Consider the following 21,980-nt stretch of genomic DNA (forward strand, 5'->3'; position numbering starts at 1 on the left):
ATATTAGAACATTCGTAGTTTTGAAACTTCAATGTTCTAATATAGACCCAGTGATTAGTGATTTTTATCTACAGAGTAAAACTCTGTTGGGGGAGTAGTGTAGTATTAAGTTGTAAGTGCTGGGCAATGTTGTGGCCTACAGTGATGTATATGTATTACAGTAAGCTGAGAAATAGCTGGATGATGTGGTAATTGTAAACAGTTTAATTCTGTGAGAGTTAGGCAGTGGCATGTTCCATCATTGCAGTTTACTGAAAATTTGGATATTTTATTATAGCATTGCTTACGTTTGGACAGTTGTGAGACTTGAAGGTTAGTGATTGGGCAGCACAGAGAAGAGATGGCAGGATAAAGCAGAGGCTATACATCTTCTGGCCATGTCAATGAGTTAGGGTTTTACTCTGTGTAATGTATCTAGTTTTTGATGATTTTTTTTAACATGATGTTATACGTGGTGGTCAAATTTCAGCTAGTCATCCATCTTAACACCTTGCAATTTTGTGTGGTTTACTTGTTCTTTCATGGTGTTGTTGGCAGAGTTGATGGTGAATAGAGTTGTTTTGGTTGAGATGTGTTTTGGAGTGAAGAGCAGTAATTAAGTTTTTTTTTAGTGTTTAAAATTAGTTGTAAATTATTTAGTCATGTTAAAGTGAATAAGAAAGATTGTTGAATAATAAGGTCTTGGAGTTTAGAGAAAGATTTGGTAGAGCAGGTTAGGATCTAGCCATCAGTGCATTTTGTTCTAGGATACTATGTTTTATAGCAGTGTATAAGTCATTGATGAATATTTTGAAAAGTAGAGGGTTAGTATATATCCTTGTGAGCCACCAATACTTTCTGGCAATAAGGTGGAAAAATACATTTTCCATTTCACTGCTTGTGTTCTGTTTGAGAGGTAGCTATGAAACCATTGCAGGAAGTGTTTTGAACCCTAAGGATAAAAGACCCACTGAGATACTTTACTAAAAGAATATAAGGCCTTAAGAACATGTTTTACATTGATTGACTCAAAGCCTTGTTACTGTACTTGGTATTCTACAGATTGCTAAGAAGTGACCTGTGTATGGCATCCAAGGAATCAATCCTCTGATCCAATATTGATGGATTTACTGCATATCAGTAAGTGAAATGGCATCAGAAATACTCAGTTTAAAGATCTAAACCTCTTCTGCAACATCAGCAGAATGGTTTGGAGAGACAGGTATATATCTGTCCATATTCAAGCACAGCTTGGATTGATAGATGGTAAAAAGAAAACGAATCCCAAGACTGAACCCTGTGCTACTAATGGACTGAGGCTGCTCCTAAAAGCTTTATCCCATGCACGAGTCCCCTCAAATTATCTATGGAATGATCCCAGTTATTCTCATTAGGGATAATATGTAATTATTGACCATTGGTTGGGTAAGACCAAACTCTAAACAAATGGAAGAGCTTAATTTGAGCACAAAATGGGAAACTGGCAGTTAGCCTAGTAATTACCTATAAACATATGAGAGTGTATGTAAGAGTGTTGGTGGGAGACAGTATCAAAAGCTTTTGATAAGTCCAAGAAGAGATTAGGCTTCCAGCATTTTTGTGAGAGATAGAAGTACTGACAATATTCAACAAATCAATAGTTGTGCTGTAATGAGGATGGAAGCATTATAGAGTTGAAGATAGAAGCTAACTGTCTATTAAATAGTTTTGAAGTTGCATATCAATGCATTTTTCTAATATCTTTGATAAGGGAGATAAAATGGCAGTTTTTCTATAGTTTGAAAGATATGTACTGACTTCACCCATATTCAGTGGAATGATAAATGATTTTTCCCATAGCAAGTGGGTTTTATTTTCAGTAATGGATCAATTTATCAGAACTGAAACTGGATATGCAATAGCCTTAGCTGCTGTTTGAAGATAATTGCCAGACAGATTGTCAGGCATAGTTGTAATAGGCTTTAATTTATTTTTGATGGCATCTGTAGGAAATAATTGGAAAAATATTGAAGGGAGTTATTAGATTGAGTAGGGACCTCAAGAACTTGAATTAGTTTCCTGGTTGGTTAATGACTGTACTATGATAAATATTTTTATTGAATTAGTTGACTATGGTATCATTTTGTTTCTGTATGACTGGTATTGGCTATGTATATAGCTTGCTCTGGATTTTACAGTTTATTGACTGAGGCCCAGAACTGTTTTGGATTATTGGTGTGTGTGTGTGTGTGTGTGTGTGTGTGTGTGTGTGTGTGTGTGTGTGTGTGTGTGTGTGTGTGTATGTGTTTTACTGGCTGAGTAATAGGTTTTTGTTATCTTTGCTGATCAGTTATTTTGTTAGGTGTCTTCATTTTCTATATGCTAGTAATGTAGGAGCTGTTTAATTTTTTGTACAGATCTTTCATGCTTTGTCTCTATGTTTCCTGACTTGTTATGATGGATAGCCATGGGATAAGGTTGACTTTCACTCTTTTATTCTGACCGTGCTAGTTTGTTTAGAACACCTAGGTAAATTTTGTTGACCCCACAGGCAGTATCACCTATGGCAGAAGATTCTCCAGTGACTCCCAGTTAAGGAGATGTAGCATATAAATAAAAGTGTCTTCATGAAAATTAATACATTTTCTTGGCAGTTTGTAATGATGTGTTTTGTACCTGTTGCTTTGGTATCTTATGGTGTAGATTGGTATGTGATAACAGTGTTCCATGGGATGATATTTTATTTGGGGAGGATGTTAGGGCTGATTGTCTGGCTGTGGCTTTGATATATCTAGCTGGTATTTTATAAACTGGAGGAAACTGTACAGATGTATAGTACTGGATGGATTTTCAGATTGTATGGTTTTACAGTCTATATTAATAACACACAGTATTATGGCTTCATGAGGGATTTTATCTACTTAAAGACTGCAACAAATATTTAAAGTGTTCAAAAAGTACTCTGTTATGCTTGGAATGTTATGGGATGAGAATAGGGGAAAGGGAGCTAAAATATTACAAAGGTAAAAATTATGTACAAGAAATATCAGAAAGTGAAACTGTATTTGAAGAAGATGAAAATATATATGTTAGGGTGAAGAGGTACAGTCAGATAAAAACAACAAACGTATTAACAAATATGTGATGATACAAAAGTTTACTAGAGTTACTTTAGATATCTCATTGACTAAGAAAAGAGGGCAGTCAATGTAATTAAATACTGAAAACGTCTATAGGTGTTAGAGTGAAAAATAGGAATAGAAGGATGAAAGCAAACAAGAAACTTACAATGAAGGGAAACAAGTAACTTTTTAAAACTATTAGTTAATGTAAACAATATAAGAAGGGAGTTATGGAGGTTTGTCATTTATAAATAGGGCACATCTGTTTAAATGACTCGATCTGGTTCATGTGAGATTTTTAAATGAATAAACTAGACCAGTTGTAGAATGTATGTGGATAGGAAATAATATGATGTAACAGGAAAGCACAATGTTCAGGGATAACAAAACTAATTAACTAATTAACACCTTTGGGCATCAAAATATCTCACCTGTAGTAGCCTACACACACCCTTGTGTTCTGGAACATTTTCTGAAAAATCAAGTTAAAAAGCATAAGCCAAGCAAATGTAAAGGACTGACTGGCATGGCCATCCTGGAAAAAGGAGTTGCAGTATTAGGGATGGTACTATCAGGGTGTGAATGGTCGTAAGACATAGTGGCCTTGGAATATTTGTGAATCTATGAAAGTCTAAAGATGGCCGTTTTTTAAGGTTATGCATCAATTTAAGCAGTGTGTAGGTACAATTATGATATTGTAACAATGGGAAAGGGTATTAAAAGATATAGCATGGTATACCATCCATTAAATTCATTAAAAGTAAAAGGTACGACTATATAAGGAGCACAACCAAATGGTTGCATTTTGCAAAACTGGTTGTAGTGGTGGCAATGGTATAAAGAGAAGTACAAGAAAGTTTAAAATTAAGTAGAGTTAGAATGACATAACTTTGGGAAAAATGTATAGGAAAAAGTTGACATTGAAAAACATTGAAAATAATGGTATGGTTTGTATAAAGAAAAAAAATAAATTCAAAGATAAACACATTCAAATTAAGAAATTATAAAGGCAAAGCTGCATAATGTAAATGAAAAAAGATGTGTCACTATATTTAGGTAAAGGAGTACAAATAAAGGAAAGTTTTATGCAGGAAATTGAGGTAAGTGAATATATGTTGGCTTAGGATAAAGAGGGAACATTGAAGACTGTGCAGAATTATGTGAAATAAATGTTTATGGAGATATGGGAAGATGGACTAATTAAGTGGAATTTAAACAAATGTAATGAGGAAATTAAGGTGTTACAGAAACACATCACAATGAATAAACTGGATGTAGTAATTAAAGAGGGAAATATACAGAGTGCACAAATATATGATGGGTTAAGATATGAGTTTTATGAAGGAATGGAGAAAAAAGAGTTATTGGTGTTTTTGAAGGTGATGAATGAGTGGTAAGTCAAGAGTTGAGTGATGAAGTAATAAACAGAAGTTTTATGATGTTTCCAAGGTGAAAAAAGAAAAAAAAGCATAAATTACAAAACTGAAAAATAGTACCTTTATGTAATGTATATTAGAAAATAGTCAATATTTTTTTTGCAAAAGAGGTTAGGTTGGTTTTTGAGTAATGTTTAAAAGAAAGAATTTATGGAATCAAAGACTGAAATGTTAAGAATACCTTGATAATTGTAAAAGGGTTATTAATTAGTATTAATTAAAAGAAGACTGATGTAAAATTAGCAGCATGTGATTCTAAAAAAGCATTTCATAAAGTGCATTACAGGCAGTTATGGCAGATGTTGAATCATTATGTTATATGGGAAACCCTTTTTCTGAGATGTATTTGATAATATGTGTGTAAATGTCTTGATAAATGGATGGGTATCAGATGGTATAAAAATATCTAAAGCGGTATATTAGGGATGCCCAATGAGTAGTGTGTTATTTAGTTTATTGATAGATGCAGTTATTATAAATGTTAGGAAAGAGGTGAAAGAAATGAAGGATTTTGGTTTAATGCAAAGTTGAATTAGCTTTAGTTTTTAGTTATATAGATTGTTTAGCAAATATGTTGAATAACAGACTATGAATGAAATAAGTGATAGTGATAGTGCTAGTGGGAGTCTTTTAGGATTTTTAGGTTTTTTAGGTATTTTAGGTCTTTTAGGTCTAGTTTTGAGTAAAGACAAATGTAAAGGAAATTATGAGGTTGTTAAATTGGGAGGTGTTTATTTTACTAGAAATTTAATTTCCGTGTTAGATAATATGGAAATCTTAAGATGATACAAAGGCAGTGGGACAAGTGCTTTACAGGATATAATAAAGATTGGGCACTTGTGGATAGCTATTAAGTTGACATTTCAAAAATGAATATGTCTGATTCATTCAGTGAGCCTAGGAAAACTGACATATGTTGGATGAGGATTTATGTTTCCAGTAAGCAAAGAAAATGCATTGATGGAGGAATTTTCAGTATTATAAGGAGATCATGGTTGGACCCCATAAAGCAGTGATGGTGAACCTTTTGGGCTCTGTGTGTCAAAAATTTGGAAAATGCCTATCATGACTTTGCTGACATGTCACCCCCCCCCGAACAAAAGAGAAACAATTCTTTACATATTCATCTACTTAAAAAAATACAGTCCAGTCATGTATGTGTGCTGCTATGTATTATAAAAGAAAAAGAAAAATCAGTCACTTATAATAGGAAAATGATATGCTCACTGATAACTGAGCTTAAAATAGTGCACCAAAAAATTACCCTACTCTTAATAGTAATTTTGAACTGAACTGAAAAAAATATGGAACACATTGCATTTGATTTGATTATTAATTCATGACTTTTTTGTTGCTGAGTTTTAATAGATAAGTGCAGGGTCACACATTTCTTGTATTTTTGTCCATTCAGTTTCTTTGGTAACTTGGGTGTTGGTGAACACTGGTGTGTCACCCAAAATGTTATCGTGTGTCAACTTTGATACGCGTGTCATAGGTTCGCCATCACTGCCATAAAGGCTAAAAGGCTGTTTTTGCACAATGGTAAAGAAAAAGGTGTGCTGGGGATAATAAATTGTTTATATATATATCAAAAGTCTGATATTTGAAAATTATCTAGATTAAATTAGCAGGTGGTTTAAGGATGCCAGAGGGGAGTGCTGACTCCCTGCATAAATCATGTTTTGTGTGTGTGTGTGTGTGTGTGTGTGTGTGTGTGTGTGTGTGTGTGTGTGTGTGTGTGTGTGTGTGTGTGTATTTTTGAGGAATTGTGCATGAAGTGTTTGTGCTCAGTTATTAGAGGACTGATGTTTGAAGTTTTTGATGCAAAGTATGCTCCCCTTCCTCTCTCTCTCTCCCTTTCTCTCTCTCTCAATATATGTATATATATATATATATATATATATATATATATATATATATATATATATATATATGTGTGTGTGTGTGTATATATTTATTTATTTATATGCAAACATACATAAGATTTTGAAAGTAATTAACAATGAGAAAAAAAATGTTCTGGATAGTTTTTTGTTGGTGAAATATGAAGTTACTTTGAAGGTAATAACAGAGTAGAAAAAGAAGATAGAATGTGATGAATCATTAGTAAAATTTAAGAACTCCTGTTTCATATAGGTACCAAAACTAAACAATGATACAATGAAATTATGAAGAAGCATTATTTGATTGATCCATGGGCATTTTGAACAGCATTACTTAAGAAGTTATAAAATGAAGTAAAGAAAGATTCAAGGAAGTCTTAGAGAGACAATCATTTTTAATGGGGGAGTTAAGATGTTGTTGAAAATTCAAACAAAGGATGTTACATGCAGGAGTGCCATTTCCCTTTAATGCTGCATTACAATGCCATTCATAGAAGGTTCTTCCATTTAGTGAATCAGTAAACATACCAAGTTTGCCTTTGCAACCATTTATTGAACAAACAAATAATATGACTCTTATTAGATCATAACCATACTAAAATATACCAAAATAATAGACTGAGCATTCAGAATCATAACATGACATAAGCAAAGCAGCTGGTGAGAGTCCACAAGACCATTTTTGTTTGACAACTTATTGTTCGGGTATGTACCCAAGCCCTTTGGACAAACCTCTTAACCTACAAAAACAGATCTTAAACTTTATCCCCATAGACCTGCTTTTGAACCATGCCTCTATGGTCTTCTTGACCTGTGACTAAACTCCAAGAGGCCACTGAACTAATAAGGGAACAAACCAAAAAAGGAGGCTTGAGCTGCAAGGTGCCTGCCTCCCTTATTACAAGAGGTTATATGCAGGGAATAAATGGTAGCAATGACAAATCCCTACAGCAAGGGAGGATGGGAGGTGTTTGTCAGGCTACAATAAACGTACCGTCGTACCTTCATGCCCAGGAATTTAAACCCCTTGTACAGCTTAGCCCTTTGGCCATGGCATTGTGCTTGTGTGAAAGCTTTCTTTAATCCAGTTACTTGCTGCGGGAATATAACACACAACATTCAGATCAAAATGTGTGATTCTTTAGGTGGGTTCATTATGTTTTCACATATGATTCAGTGAGTACAAATATTCTTTCCTGGAATCTCAGTAGCCTTTGACAAACAGCTTGCTGATGTTATAATATTGTCCTGAATTATAAATCTGCCATTTGGTTTGGCTACTTTAGTTTTAATCTTTTTCAGCTCAAAGCATTTTCTCGGCAGAAGCTACAATAGTTGCATTTTACAGGCAGATTTCCTACCTGCTGGTTCTTATTTAGTGGGAATAGCATGTGACACAGAATTTTCATCTAGTTACCTGAGAACCTCCTTTAAAGATGTGGGCAGGGTTTACAAGATGAAGAAGTACAGTTAAAAAACAAAATCTTCATACCCACTGTAAGGAACCTGTCCCTGATGTTGTTCATATTTTGTCTAGATGACCTGTATCATCTGTCTGTAGATACATTTTTTTAAGCTGATTGCTCTTTTCGGAGATACTCAGTGGGTGTTGTTTTTTCTTTTTCTTTTTCTTTTTTAACGTTTGCTCAGACATTTAAGCTGGTAGCAGTCAGCCTGCACAGTTTTTCTGAATACTTTACAGTACTGTGTCCCATTTTGTCAGCTCATAAAAGTACTGTTAATCTTTTATAGAAAAGTTTGTAAATGGAGATACTGTGTTGTGTTTAAAATACAGTGCAATGATTGCACATTGTTTTGAATGCTGTCTTCAAGGTTAAGCTGTGCAGAGTAAATGGAAAATGTCATGGAAAATGTCATATTTTACTAATCTGCCTTTTCTCAAAGCCTGTGCTGTTTAGAAGTAGTTAATTTAAGCAATAATCTACAACTGTGCATGGGTATGTCAGGATTTACCCATGACTGGTGTAATAATCCACAACTGTGCATGGATATATCAGGATTTACCTACAGTTGGTGTAATAATCCACAACTGTGCATGGATATATCAGGATTTACCCACGGTTGGTGTAATAATCCACAACTGTGCATGGGTATGTCAGGATTTACCCATGGTTGGTGTAATAATCAACAACTGTGGATGGGTATATCAGGATTTACCCATGGTTGGTGTAATAATCCACAACTGTGCTTGGATAGATCAGGATTTACCACAGCTGGTGTAATAATCCACAACTGTGCATGGGTATATCAGGATTTACCCATGGTTGGTGTAATAATCCACAACTGCGCATGGGTAAGTCCTGGTTGGTGTTGTTTGATCACAAAGGCAAAGCCCAAGTGATTAAACAAAGCCAACTATGGGCAAATCTTGATATACCCGCAAATAACAGTGGATTATTGTTATTAATATAATGATATTATTTAAGAAAGACATTGCTTACCTTTCTTAAATAATGTCTTTGTAGAACAGCACTGTAGTGCTCGTCTGTATTCTTCCTTGTTTGCTAATGTACTGTGCATGCATATGGGATACACATTCCCATGCTTGCACAGTACATCAGTGCAGTACAGGAGAAGCAACATGGGAAAGAGAATCTCTCCATTGTAATTTTTTTGGATGATATACTGTATGCAAGAAATCTAGACAAAGATAACATAATGGAAATACAAAGGACCAAAACAGGGACAGATTTTAAATATTGGTCTTATAAACTTAGAAAGTTACTGTAATAAGAAGTTTTATGTTAGTGTACTTTTTAGAAGGTTGTGAAGCCTGAACCTGAAATGTCTGTCATTATTTAATAACTTCAGTCCCCAGTGGCTTGCTAGAAAACTACAATTTTAATTTTTATGAGGAACTATAAGGCAAAAATGTTTACATTTGGGAGGTATGAGAGAGACATGCAGAAATACAAAGAAAATCAGGTATGTTTCTGATTCTTGAGTTTTTTGCAGAATGTACTGATTTTTCTCATATTTTGCTTTGTGCCTTAGCATATACCAAGAGAAAGTCTAGCCCCTCAATGGTTCTTCAGCTGCTAGACTTTTTTCTATAGTTATATGCTTGATTTACAATGGGCATGCTGATTGGGCTGTCTAATCAGTGTGCTCATTTATGAATAGTAATGAGCAATTATTGTATAATTAGAGATTATGGATGTTTAAACAAAGCCCCCATACTGGATGGCACAATGGTTTGACCCCCACCAAAAACAATATATTTTTAAAATTTCTATGATATTTGTGTTACGGGTTTTTTTGTGTGATATTTGGGGATTTTTTTAAGTTTAAGTTGCAATGTTTTGAGTACCGCTATAACAAGACTAAGTTTGGGTCTGTAATAGAAGACTGAATGTTTAGGTGATCGAACACCTAAACATCGATCTACTAATATCGAACCGCACAATGTCGAACGTCCCAGGGAAACACATCCCTCAGCCACAACACAAAAAACATTACTTTACATCTAAATTAAGTGTGCCCCCCACACCACCCTAACTAAATATACCAACTCCGAGATAACTCAACTATAGGGAAATAGCAAAATCCGGCGAACAGCCAAGGGAAATCTTTCCCTGCGTGAAATCGTCCGTTCGCTGTTTTCTGCTTTCGATATTAGTAGATCGATGTTTAGGTGTTCGACAACCTAAACATTCTGTCTTCTAATATAGACCCCAGTTTTATGTTGTAGATTCATTATATATTTTACCTTCTTTCACTTATATACCAGTAGGCCACACATAATATTTGCTTACAGACAGTATTAGGACTGTTATAGAAATTATAAATGACAAGGGTACTGCTAACTGTTGTTTGGGGTCTCACTATAAATGGGAATTTCAGTGGCAGCACTGCATCATTCTGATTTGTACCTTAAATACTGTGCACGTACCATAGATGTGTGAACATACTGGGTAAGGCGCTAGCTGCCATATATATTAAATCTCCTGTGCAAAGGCTGTCCTAAGTTAACTTACTGCTTGTTGCTGTAAGTTTTAATTAGATTAAATAGTAGGCAACTGTGCAACTTCATGATGAGTAATTATTCTTTACATACCAATGTAATAAAGGTCACAGCTATGTAGCATGACATTTTCTTTATACAACTTATGAATATATATATAGTGAGTTGTAATTTCAGAAATTAGAGATCACAGACATAACTGGCAGTAGATTGCATTGCTGTTATGAACAATAAAACAATTGATGAAGCAAGCTAAAAAAAAGGTAATATAATGGTGAAGCTAGTGTCAGTTGTGTGTCTTTCTCACTGCTTTGAAGGTTATATAGTTTAATTATACTTCAGATAAAATTAGCAAAAAGCACACAGCCAGCCCAATGACAAACATTTTGTGGTGATATGTTTATTTGCTTATCTCTCAAATAGAGATTTAAGAAAATCAAAATAAACACGCATTCCTTTCATTACAGAATTTCCATTTAATTTAAAATATGATGGGTGAAAATGTGACAGGCAAGTTATAGTCCATTATGTGATGAAAATTTTAAACAAGAGAAATGATGTTAAGTCTTTCTGATGTGCAACTCAAAACAATTCATATGGAAAAAAAGTATTATTTGAAGAAATTGTTTCAAAACACTATGAGAAATTCTAATCCCATGCAGAATGTAAGCTCTATCCTTTGGATTTGTAGCCTACTGGTCTCCTTTTTGTTGTTTGCTGATATATGAGAAGACTATTTACCTCCAGCTGAATGAGAAGCTATGAACTACACTTGCAGTCCACTGTTTTATCTATACTGATTTATCTTGATATAAGCTATATTTTCAGCAGATCCTCTCATAAAAAGTCATGCATTGGTTTTCATTTTTTCTCTGAAAGTAGATTGAAATGTGGCATGATTGTTTTTTTTTTTTTTTTTTTTGTACCACACTTTGATGCATTTATGTTAGGACAGCTGTTGCCTAATTGAAATTAATTATGTTTTTGAAGTCAAGTTTCATATCTAATGCAAAACAAAGCAATGACTGGAACAATTCCTTTGCTGTGGCTCTCCCAAACTGATTTTATTATTACTAGCAATTATGTCAAGATTTCAGTTTTAATTTTGAAATAACAGCAAAGTGAATGCAGGAATAAAAAAAATACTCTTTCAACATTCTATTATTTTATGTATATGAGTGTGTGTGTGTGTGTGTGTGTGTGTGTGTGTGTGTGTGTGTGTGTGTGTGTGTGTGTGTTTGGGGACAGAATACCTTAGGTTACAATTGCATCATGACTATACAGATGTTTACTGACAGTTAATGTATAATAAACATAACAACATGTGCCATTTGTTCATCTCTTTAAATTCTATACTTATAAATAAGACAAAAAAAGATACATTCTCCATACACATAGCTTGCTGCTGAAGAACATCATGAATCTTTCTGCAATGCATAACAATCCTTTAAAAATAGGACATGCATGTTTGAAATGCCAGTCAATAGTCCTTTTGCAGAATTTGTGACATTTGTGACATATCTTTGCTTTTAAGGTTTTTCATGTTTTCAGCATAATAGTGTAATCTGTCCCTTTCTTCTGTATGAAATCAAGGACTTGAATCATAATCCATATAAGATGTTGATGGTACCAATGATAGTGGATTCATCTCTGATTGCACCCGTTGAAATGTGCTTAAAAAGTGGTGAAGTTTGTGAGGGAGGGATAGAATTGGTCCTCATGACGCAACTTGATAAACAAAATAAACAATATGAAACTCAGCTAATTTCTGCAAGAGCAATGCATGCGGTGGTTGACCATATAGGAGTAAATGTGGAGACAGTGGTGACTGTTGATGTTCCTGGAATGTTGACATTAATGCCCTGGATTCTTCTGCAGTTGTTGTTTGTATGATTCACAGGGATTAAAGACAGACAAAAGTTTCTTAGCACTTTTAAATAAATAGGATACAGAAATGATGAAAGTGATGATCTTGTATGCTACTGCTTTTGAATAACTGCAGCCTTTGAATGAACATCTTATTCAAATTTTTCGAGTTCCAAAGAAGAAGGTAGGATGTAATTGAATTACTTATATAGAAAGTAAGTTGGCTGACTGGAATGGGTTAAATGTAACAGATTAAAAATGGACATGCTTGTAGATTGTTTATACATAAAAGGACTGCTGCAGATATAAGGCCCTGGCATACTCTAGTGAGATTTAACTAATTTAAGGTAAAAGTCAATTCATTGTCTTTGTTGTGGTGCCATATTTATACCGGGAACAAAAATAATGCTTTTTGAGAATGACTACAGTCTGTAAATTGAAGAGGATGGGCTTTGCTTGAGTTGCCTCTGAAGAAATGTCATGCAAAAAAGTTGAAATCCATCATTTGTACCCATCAATTTTAGAGTGCATCTTTTGATAATTCAAAGAAAGTGCCCAAGGCAATTAGGGAAGATTATCCCAGGATCCAAGATGATGGAGGCTTAGGTATGTATGCTGCAAAAGGGGAAAATGCTTCATCCATAGAGTCAAGAAGTTCATTCATGGAGTCAAGAAGTTCTGAAGAATGAGCCACACATTATCTAAGAGTGCTTTACAGTTTGGAGCATCAGGGAATACCAAAATCCAACAATTCCACCTACATATAATTATCATCCAATAATAGTCTGGTAGCATGCTCAGCTAATAATACGCTATTCATCTTATATAACACAATACAGCTTAAAAGCAGTCCTTGAGGAATGTGCCATACAAATATAGTCATTACATTTAGCTCCCTATTATGCTGTCGCAGACGCAGGTTGTCAAATGTGTGTTTGTCGAACTGTAAAGCGCAAAAAGGCAAAATAGCGAAACAGCTTTTCAATGACTTCTTTCCCTGGGAAAGATTTTGTTTGGCCTCTTTCACTACTTTGCCTATTCGGCACTGTAGTGCAATCTCGGAGTTGGTATATTTAAGTAGAGGGGGTGTGGGGGCGAAGCCCCCCATAGTAAGTAATGTTTTACAGTTTTTTTTTTCCGGAACAGCGATTGTTTTCCATTGGAAAATAATCACTGGTCTGAAGTTTCGATGTTGTAAGCTTTTGCTTACATGGGATCGATTATCTGTTGTTAGCTCTTCTGAGCTTGTGATATGATAATATAGGCCCTTACATTTTGGGTTCTTTGTCCTCCAAATAACAACAATCTGGTGATCTTTAAGAAAGTCTTGCAATTGCTTTATAGTTTTAGGCATTTTATTTATTTTATATGTTTTTCTATACATTGTTGGTAATATTGGAAACCTCCTTGTTTGAGAAGAGGGGTATCATATACCCTAGCAACTCTAAATTGTTTGAAATAAATTATTTCATCAGTTTAGAGTCATTGGTTCTGGGTCCATAAATTTTAGCCATAACTATGTAAACTCTAACTGTATAGACTTTAACAGCCTCCTGCCATCCCACTCAATCTTTTAACAAGATTTTCATTAACCATTTCAGGCTTTTGTGTATTAAAACTGGATCTCCTTTTTGGGCAGAGGTAGCGCAGCTTGATTGTCCCACCCATTCTATTTTTGTGAAAATGCTCTGTATTAATATATTTGAGGTTAATTTCCAATATGAAGACTATGTTGGCTGCAGTTCTCATTATGATATGAATATCAACCTTTATTTTCATGCTAACAATTAAAGCATTAATGTTCCATCTCAGTAACCTCGTACTTGAGATGGTGGAATCAAAGGGTTAGTCATTTGTTTCCCAACTTGGGAGTTAGGTTCAGAGAAAATAGTCATTATACAAGCTTAAAATATGTAAAAAAAATAATATAGTTGTCAAAAAACTGGCAATTAAATGAAAGCAAGTTAGTCAACAATTTCAGAATTTAAAAACATGTTAATTGCTCACTGAAAAAGCTATGTAGGCATACTGGGAAACCAGCACAGCCTCACTAATACTATGCACGCATGTTCTGTTGACATTAAATATTTTAGCTCTAATATCTGAAAGGATGTAACACTGAACTCTGTGTATATGGAAGGACAATGATACAAAAGAAAGGATATTGTGTGGCAGTAAGTACAGAGGACTAAAACTATCGGCTGTTAATGAGTTGCTTGCTGTGCCAATCATACAGGGTTTGATTCTTTTCATCTCCATTTATCTACTACAGGACTCTGAGTAAGTCACTCAGTCAGAAAGTGCTCCCCGGTCACCCCTGAAAAAGGACAATTGTGTCCATCAGGCTGACCAGGTCAGCAAATAGTTAAAATAAAAAAAGAGATATTGGCAAATAAACACCTTAGACTAAGCACTGATTAAGTGCAAAAGTAATTGTTTCATGCACTCAGATATCATTGTAATATATAAAATTAGAAGGTAATAAAACCGTCCAAACTATGGTGACAGGATAATAACTTTACTTGAACGTAATGCGGATGCCTAATAAGAAAAAGAAGCATTCATTCAGTGGGCATTAATAGTTAGCTTCAGACAAGTTGATAATTGAGTCTTTTAATTCCGTCAACATGGCACAGAAGGATGAAGGCCTGACTGTGTCCCAGGTGACCTGGCTTTGATTAGTGGCCCTGGCAATGAAGGAGCCAGGCAGGCAAGGAGGGAGAGGAGTGAGTGGTAGTGGCCTGCTCACTTCTCTTGGGGAGAAGGGGGGGATGGCTGCCCATGCTCCTTGATCGAGATCAGGGAAACCACTTCCCATCCTTCAGGGGTGGAGTAGGACCACTTGCTGATAACATCTCTTGTGGAAGTGAAGAACAACCAACATTGTCAGCCCAGTGTACTTCCCCCTTCCCCTGCTTAGCTGAGATAGCATCATAAATGGAAAAACACTGACTCATCCTTAATGGCTGTCTAAATGATGACCCCTCCCAGTTAACCTTCTCCCAGATGACAGGGAACAAATAGACCATGTGGTTAGGAAGAGGCTGGTGATCAACAAGGGGCAGAAAGTACAAACATAGATAATCAACTCCATTAAGTTAACATTCAAACTCAGTATTTCTTAATTATAATCTCTTAGGGATGTTTCATCAGTTACAAATTTGAATATACAACAGGCAATGAGGGACAGCCTTAGAAAGAAGAAAAATCTCAAGCTGTCAAATCCTATGTGGCAGAAAAGGTAGAGTATGTACAATTTACATGTCTCTCATAAAATGGAATAGCACATCACAAAGGAGCCAAAGAAATGAAAACATTTATCCCTGAATCCATTGAGTACATGTATTGCAAGAATAGCAAGCAAAGCGCATGCACATCAAACGTAAGTTACTTTAAAGACAAGACAGGCAGGAAGTCTTCAATGTGTATGGCATCTAGTGACTGCAGCAATGCCAGGGATGGCTGGAGTTTATTCTTGACATTTTTTTTATTTGCTCAAGTTTCATACCTGATGGATCCGAAATGGTGAAATCTGCACCTTGATCATATCGTATGTGTTCCTCTTCCAAAGGTGTATATTCATTACTTGTCAACATTTTAGTCTGAAAGAAGTTCTCTTTGACTCTATTTCTGGAATGGAGACTGGCAGGCTTTATTATTTACATCACTTTGTGCTTCTTCCCTGGTGGCTATTTGCTGGGTGATGCTGGAGTGGATCTGTCTGTATACTTATATTTTTTTGAAGAGATCAGCATCAATTGATATCACCTAATCTCCCCTGGCAGGTGTAAACTGACACGAGGAAAGGGTAACTGTGGAAGCATCTGTTTCTTCAGGCATGTCAAAAAATTTTATTGTCCAACATAATTAATCACTAATACTGCCAGGAAGTGCAGTTAACAGGTTAATCCTGTCTTCTACAGACATTTAATACAGGGCACCAAAGCTGTCCTCTTCATAAATTAGGAGCTGTTACTGTAGTGTGGAGAAATATGGATTAATGCTTCTGGAACAGAAAGAAAACTTCCAAGGTTTCTTCATTTTCAGAGTGCTAGCTCTATGTCACTATAATAAAGGAATATTACTATAAAGTGGTGAAAGATGGTGGGCAGTCCATTTTTGGATATGACCATACTGATCCTCTCAATTATTGATTTAAAGATAAGGAGTAACACTAATACCAATTCTAATTTGTTTAATTGTCCTGGCTCCTACCCTTTATTCCTATCTGGTAATCCTGTCACTTTTAGACTGCCTATTCCACTATGACTTTCTAGAAAACCCAATTTATGTTTGCTTTGTGCATTCTTTACTGCATGTTTGTCAGTTGGGTAGCATAATGAACATTTCTTTATGATCAAGATTTCAGTTTGGTTTTAATCCTGTACTTAGGTTTTTCTTTGATACTGACTTGTTTTGGTTCAGGGGTGGGCTTTAGAATAACATGCACCAGCAACATCAAAGAGGTTAGTACAGATTGATTATCTTCAGACTCTAGAGAGGTTTTTGAGACAGAGGTAGCCATCTTAGACCTTGTCCCACCACAAATGCAGCAATGCTGAATATAATACTATCTAATTATCTTCTTACTACATAGACTTTGATGTCTAGAATTGTCTAGTTACTTAAAGTTATCAGTAAATATCTATATAGCTGCAAGCAATAGATCTAACAGAGAAATTACTAACTTCTTACCTGGGATTTCCCCAACCTAATCCCTAAAGCATAGTAACCTGGCTCTTTCCCATACATGCATGCCACCTTGATAATGATGAGTTTGCTTGCATGTAGATCCTTAGCCATATTTTTTAGAGTCTGTCAACTTAGGTTGAGGTGCATTCTAATATAAATTCTGTGATGTAGATATGACCATGTAACTAACATATGTAAGACAAACACTAATTTTTCAGACTGCAAAAATGGAAAATACATTGATGACAAATAAAACAGAGACACAGAAGGAGAACTATACAATCACTTAACTGTATCTTTTGTGCTTACCGAAGCCCAGGAACTACGAAACTAGAAGGTAAAAATGGCAACCAAATTATTGATAAATTTCCAGATTTCATATGATTGACAAGCTAATAAAAGTAACTCTTCTAAAATAAAGAACGGGAAAAGATGAGCAAATCAGGAGTACTCTGAATGTACTGCATGTAAGGAGGTAGACAATATTAATTAGAAGAAAATGTTGGAAGAGTAATACTGTATTACCAGTAAATGTGATGACCACAAATGAAAAAGTTTTGATTTCAGATGAGTAAACTAAAGAAGCTGAAGATGTACATTAAATAGCAGCACCAATCCTAAAATTTCCATTGATCTTCAGCAACAGGTAGCTGTTCATCTATTGATCTATTGTAAATAACTTACATTTTTTATCAGCTAGATCAGATGTTTAATTGTATTCATCAAGTATTCCATGATACAATAGCTCAGTTTTCAATTAAGCTATCAACTGGCCAATTATTTCAGTTTATCTATCACCCATACAATTAAACTGTTTCGTTATTAATTTATCTGTTTTTCTATTATACAATTATCAAGTTAACCAGTTCTCCATTGAATCAGTGAAATAATCAATTAAGAAATTATTCACTCAACATAACTATTTCTAAGTAATCAACTATTCATTTGACCAGATCAAAAAATTATTGATGTTAGCTTACATACACTGATCAGATTTTTATGAAATATTTTGTCCTTAAATGAATGCATACCCTAGAATACTCTGTAACGGAAGTCTAACATTCTGTTCATTTTTCCAATTATTAGTACATAACAGATAATACAGCAATGTAAGTAGTACTATAAAGTTACTGTAGACTGTTATAAAGAGCTGTAGCCATTTTCGAAAACAGAAATGAAGTGAGAACTTTGTTAATTACTTTTTTCCCTATTTAATATGATACCACTGTGGTGCAAAGAGCAGAAGCTGTTGTCTTTTATACTGCTGTTATATTCTGCCCATTGTGGTTTTTTAAACTATAAAAAGACATTCCCAAAAGAAGTCATGTGAGATAAACTATTGAAAAACATTGTCTGTTGCATGCTGATACTTCAACTTTAATAGAAGTACACAGACTGCAATACTTCTGTTCAAATGTATATTGAATTTTACAGCAGACAGAGGAAATCAAGGCTCATACATGCAAAAATTACTACTAGTTTTGCAAGGGTTGCAGCTGCTGTGCATAGTGCTTTTCTGCATAGTGTACAACTGCCCACTTTCCAATATGCACATCAGAGAAGGATTGAGTCAGCCTATCATTAAAGTGATCCATGCTTATTAATTGTGCTATTGACAAGGCAAGTTATAAATACCATGGCTTATTTGTATGATAAACTTTAACATAACTCATCTTGCTGCTACAGAAATACAGTGGACAGTGAACCTCTCTTTAAAGATGCCACGTGCTCTTTAAGCAAAACACAGAATATGTTGTGCTTGGATGTCATAACATTACTGTAGTGCATGGAGCCCAATGATTATGTTCTGATATTTGGAAAAAGACATATCAGGTGAGCGCTAGAGTGGTGTGAGACCCGACCTTAACAAATGTTAAGTGTATCTATAACAAAAATATAAACTTTGGTAACTGTGGGCAATGTCATTTTATTCTTGAAAAAGAGAATATTATTTTAGCAAACACAGTTCATTGTAAGGTTCCTTTTAGGAAGGGGAACTATTGTAGTAAAGGAATTATTTATTTAGCAACCTATAAGAAATGTGAATGCTTTTATATAGGGAAGACAGAAATAACTTTGAAGAAATGAAATATACAAGCACTATGAATGCCAACAATGCCCTGTATAAGCATTCATTACTTAATGCTTCCCATGATGAGTTTGCATTTGGTATTTTAGAGTAGGTCAACATGGACCCCAGGGGTGGGGATTGGGAGAATGCATTATAGTATAAAGAATTATTGTGGCAATTCACACTAAATGCCTTTATCTACCCTGGGCTAAATGATTACGTTTCCATGAAGCCTGTCTAGAAATGCAGGGCATCAAATTTGTAAAAACCGTTTCTCATTGTTCCCCCTTTTTTAAACTTCAAACTTTTAAATTTATTACTGCTTAGATGTTTCTTCAAGTACCTTGATTTATTTATTAAAATAGAAAGCTAATAAATTAAAGACTTTTCATTTTTTCTATAGGCATTATTCAGTTTTAGTAAGAACTATTCCAACAAATACTTTTAAGTGTTTATTAACTTATTTAAATTTACTCAATATTTAATACCTATTAATTCATCTAATCGATATTTTAACATTTAATGTTCTTAGGGATTTATTTTATGGAAATAGTATTGTATATTGTGATTTTTAGGCAGTGGAATGTACTTGCCCATACTCTTATTTATGGATACACTGTTTCTTTAAGAGCAGATTTTCACTTGTAATTTTGTTTTAACAGATTTTTTTTTAATTGGTGGCACTAGTTATATTGACATTGTGTGGTGTAGCTTCATTCTGCTGAAGTCCAGAGTGTAACAGGATGAAAGTACTTTATTTTCATTAATAAAACTGGCTTTGCATTCAGCTCAGTATCCTCCATCTGTGTGTAGAACACCTCTCTGCCTTGCCACTGTTTACTGGTTTATTAGTTGTTTTTTTTTTTGTGGCTTTGCTTATTTATTAGTTTATTTTACAATAAATGTTTTTTCACTGTACTACTATGGTTCCTACTTTGTTTTTTTTATTTTCAGTTAACTCACCATTATTAATACTATTACCTCACACATGCATGAGACTTATTTTTCAAAATATTTGTCCTTATAGGTTCATAGGATGATACTAGGCTATTGGCCTGGAGGTCCTTATAAGCATAGCCAAGAATTTTGCCCATGTTCCCTCAAAGTCAGCACCTGTTTCCCCTGTCCAGCAAGAACATAGGTGAGATCCCAGGGGTGTATTTTCTGTTTCCCATCCAGTCATCCAGGTTCCTCTTAAAGAGGGCTACAGAGGTACTCTGCTTGACATGGAGAGGAAGTCTATTCCACAGATGGGGGAGTCTTTGGGACACAAATCTATCCCACCAACAAGTTCTATTAGTGTCACAGATCAGGTTAAGGCCTTGCGTGCAGGTTGCACGAGTGGAGTTTGACTTATGGATATGCAGCAACTCCATCAAGGCTGAGTCTGAGATGGCCTTGTATGCCAGACACAGGTCACCTCTGAGCAGTCTGTACAAAACTGAGTAGAGGGACAGGGCTTTTAGCCTATCTGCATAGGACAGGCGTTTGAGACCCTGGATTTTCCTGGTCAGGAACCTCTGTGGTCTCTCCAGCAGCTGCATGTGCTTGGTAAGGTACATGCCAAAGGGAGCATTGTACTCGATAATGGGTCTGATAAGGGAGGAGTACAGGGATGTCATGACCTCCTTGTTCCTGGATGAAATACCCTTTATTTATGAGTTGGGCCATGTAAAAAGTCTTCATGCAACGGAGGCAACTCGGTGGTCAAACGTCAGGTTTCTATCAACCTGGATGCCCAAGTCCCTCACGACTGACTGCATGCTTAGTATGTTGTTATTAATGTAATAATTAGTGGGAGTGCCATTTTTGCCAAAGGGGATAATGAAGCATTTCTTGGCATTCAGTTTGAGGCCATGCTTCTGGTACCAGTCATTAGTTTGGGTAAGGCCCTCTTGGAGGATTTTCACATCACTAGGGGAATTTAAGACAGCCCCATGTTGCAGTCATCTATAAACTTGGTCAGCGACAGACCACTCGTTTTAGCTTGCACCTCAGAAAAGCATATCCCCTTGTCCATAGCTTTAGTGACTGTTTTGAAGAAATTGACCAAGTTTGACAGGCATGATCTCCCTTTGACAAAATCAAACAGTGTGGAGTCAAGTGTTTGGAAGTTGCCAATGTCCTTGTTTATAAGTCATAATAATGCATTCCATGACCTTGCAGATCAGGCTAGTGAAGCTGATTAGCCTATAATTGCCTGGGTCAGTGGATGCTCCACCTTTGTGTAGAGGGATGACAGTGGCTGTCCTCCATTCAGCTGGGACAAAGCTGGTGCTCAGGCTTTGGTTAAATAGGGTGCCTAATGGAGCTGAGAGCTCATGCCTGAGTTCATGTAGGATACAGCCAGGGATGTTATCGGGTCCCATGGAGACTGCATTTTTTGCCTTTGAGAGGACATTAAAAACCTGATCCCTGGTGATGAGGGGAGAGGGGGCAGGTGCTGGGGATGTCCTGGTTTACTGATGGGGGGCAGGGCGTAATGTTTTCACTGAACCTGTCTGCCAGCAGGTTGGCTATATCTATGGCGTTTGTGTATGAGGTGTTACTGATCACCAGTTCAGAGCGGATTTGGGTGTTACCTTTTGAGATTCCAGACATATGTGAAGAAGGCCTTGTGACTATCCTTAGTGGATGTGGCATACATCTACAATACTTCATAATAAAGTTTAGGAAACTGTGCATATTTGAGTTTTTAATTCATGCAAAACAATCCAGTGGTATAAGTTAATTCCCCGAGATTAATGAATGCTCAACCCAATTTGGCTTCATCAAGGACAGAGCATGCCTACTCATCCTGGTGGACTTCTTTGAGAAGGCAACCAAAGCAATGGATGTGAGCAGTATAGTTCACACTGCCCACCTTGACCTGGCCAAGGCATTTGACACAATCCCCCACTCAGGCATTTTTGACAAACTCAAGAAGTTAGGTACAAACCCTTATCTTACCCAGTGGATAGGCAGCTG

Source organism: Protopterus annectens, chromosome 6.part1 (assembly GCF_019279795.1).
Source record: "Protopterus annectens isolate FY-2018-M chromosome 6.part1, PAN1.0, whole genome shotgun sequence".
Classification (NCBI taxonomy): domain Eukaryota; kingdom Metazoa; phylum Chordata; order Ceratodontiformes; family Protopteridae; genus Protopterus; species Protopterus annectens.